The 2,988-nt window shown below is 31.6% G+C and overlaps 1 pseudogene; it reads right to left on the reverse strand.

Moving 5' to 3' along the window:
- Nucleotides 1–2,072: 2,072 nt before the first annotated feature.
- On the reverse strand, nucleotides 2,073–2,183 carry LOC133695547 (small nucleolar RNA R71; annotated as a pseudogene).
- Nucleotides 2,184–2,988: the final 805 nt, after the last annotated feature.

Here is a 2,988-nt window from a genome sequence, read left to right on the forward strand (position 1 = left end):
TATTTAAAAAGAAAGAATAATTGGAAATTAATTATGGATGTTCAATTTAGACACTGGATTAGGGGTATTCTAAGAAAGATGGACAACAAAATTTTTAATAGAAAGATCATATTGTCTATGATAGAATAAAAGACACAGAATTAATCTTGAATAAAGAACAAGTAAGAGTACCAAATGGATAGGATTTTTAAAACAAAAACTTTTTGAAATATTTATTTTTAAGGTTGATTGTTATTTTTTTACTTAAAGTACTTTACAATCTTAACAAGGTAGACTTTCATAACTATGTTTTTTTTCCCCATCTAAGTAGGTGTTGTACATGCACTAGATCGTAGTCTTATGTATGTAGAAAAATGAGCAATGTTTTTTTTGTTGAAAATCTGAGACAATTGCCTACAGCTTTCATGGAACAAAGGGCTCAAATTCTGATGTTAGCAATGACGTTTTGGCCAGCCAACAATATCAAAAATCTGCCAACAATATCAAGAACCAGCAGCCAACAATGTCAAAAACCAGCCACCAAATCAATGGTTGCCTACCAATCAATAGTTCTGAATCTTAGCCTATAAAATGAGGCATTTGCCATGTATTTAGTCATATTATTTTTCAGATCAAAATCATGTTGCTTTTTTTCTTTATATCTTTGTAATGTTCAAGTTTTCTTTCATGCTATATTAATCTCTTGTTTATGCTTTTTCATTTCCTTTCCTATAATTAGTTAAATTATATCATGTTTATGTTCTTATGTTGTTTATTTATGTTTTTCTTTTTCATTATGTTTAGCTAAGTTAATTATGTCAAGGTGAAAAGGTTTTACTAATGGTGTTAGAATAAGTATAATATAAACTCAACATGGACTTTAATGTTTATATCCAAGAAACATTGTTATTAGCATGTCTTATCTTTTTATCTTACTAATTCTTAATACCTTGCTTGTTAAATGATTAATCTAGATTTGTGTTGTATAACACTTGGTACATCAAATGCATGATCCTTTATAGTTTTCGGCCGACATCGTTGTTATGATAGGAATTTGATTTGTTGTTAACATAAGCTAGCAACATGAATGCCTGATGATATTTATAAGTATGGTGTTATTTAGATAAGATGATCAATATGATCATGTTAATAATTTATAATGAGTTAATAACGATAAATCATCCGATTGGAACGTCCTTTCTGTGTGGTTTTCAATTGAGTAATAAAAAGAGTTTATATTATATTTATTTGAAATACCATTAGTGAATCCTCTAACTTTGACATCTGTTTTATCATTGTTTAATCCTTGCATCAATATCACATCCCAAAACTCTCTTCAACTCCTTTTCTGTTATTATTCTCTTCAAATATTTCTCTTTATTTGTAATTTATATAATTGACCTCCCTGTGGTTTGATCCCGGTCTTGCTGGGTTATTTATTACCCGGTCATTTATACAATACTTGGGATAAGACATCAACTCTTTGATCGTTGCAAGTTTTTGGCGCCATTGCCGGGGAGATAAGTATTGTATAAATTTTATATTTCTTTTATTTTCTTTTGTTTTTTACTTTTATTTGTTTTTCTAATTTTGTTCCTTTTCTTTTCTTTTCTTTTCTTTTGCACTTGCATGAGAGTTTGGACACGTACATTAAGTGGTAGACTTTCTAGAAAATCCTCATTTTCTTTAGAAAACATGGCCGAAGAAGATAACCAGTCAATTCATAATGAGAATAATCGTGTAAGAACACTTAAAGATCACATGAGTCCAACAAGAACAAGTGCACCATCATATATAGTTTTTCCTCCTGATGCATCTCATTTTAATTTTAAGCCAGGTATTATTCAACTTTTACCCACTTTTCATGGCTTAGAATTTGAAAATCCATACTTGCATTTAAGAGAATTTGAAGAAGTTTGTAACACCTATAATGACTTAAATTGTAGCATGAACACCATCAGATTAAAGCTTTTTCCTTTTTCATTAAAAGATAAAGCTAAAACATGGCTATAAAATATTAGGTCAGGATTCATTCGTGCTTAGGATGAAATGCAACAACAATTTTTAAAGAAGTTTTTTCTGTCTCGCAGAACAAACTTTTTCAAAAGACAAATCACCACTTTCACTCAAAAACCAGGAGAAATATTTTACAAGTGTTGGGATAGATATAAAGATTTGCTTAATACCTGTCCTCATCATGGTTTTGAAACATGGAGATTGGTCTCACAATTTTATGAAGGGTTAACACCTAAAGATAGACAAATGATGGAATTGATGTGCAATGAAACTTTTGAAGATAAAGACCCTGATGAAGCAATGGAGTACCTACACTTGCTAGCTAAAAATGCTCAAAATTAGGACACAACAGGTACGTGTGAGGCACCAGGTAAAACTCAACCTCATACTTCTAATGGAGGCATGTACAACCTTAGGGAAGATCATGACCTCCAAGCCAAATTTGCATATTTAGTTAGAAAAGTCGAGGCACTAGAATTAAAAAAGAGTGGACAAATAAAATTTGTTCAAGAAATTATGTGTCAAATTTGTGAAACTAATAAACACTCAACCAATGATTGTCCAACTTTGCCTTCTTTTAAGGAATGTCTCCATGAACAAGTCAATGCAAGAAATAGTTACCAAAGGCCAAGTCATAACCCATACTCGCAAACGTACAACCCTGGTTGGAGAAATCACCCAAATTTCAGTTGAAAGAGCGGTAACAATAATGCACAAACTTCACAGCCACCATTTCAAGCACACCATAATTTTCAAAATTCTCATGGATATGCACCTCCTTATGTTCCCCCTCCTAGAAGAAATCTTGAGGAAACTTTGCATACATTCATTGAAAAGCAAGAGACAATCAACACTCAACTTGCTCAAAGCATGATAGATTTTAAAGATACTCTTGCAAAGTTCACATCTACTCTCAGTTTTCAGGAGAAAGGTAAGTTCTCATCTCAACCACAGCAAAATCCCAAAGAGCAATACAATTCAAGTGCCACCAGT

Source organism: Populus nigra, chromosome 5, assembly GCF_951802175.1.
Source record: "Populus nigra chromosome 5, ddPopNigr1.1, whole genome shotgun sequence".
Lineage (NCBI taxonomy): Eukaryota > Viridiplantae > Streptophyta > Magnoliopsida > Malpighiales > Salicaceae > Populus > Populus nigra.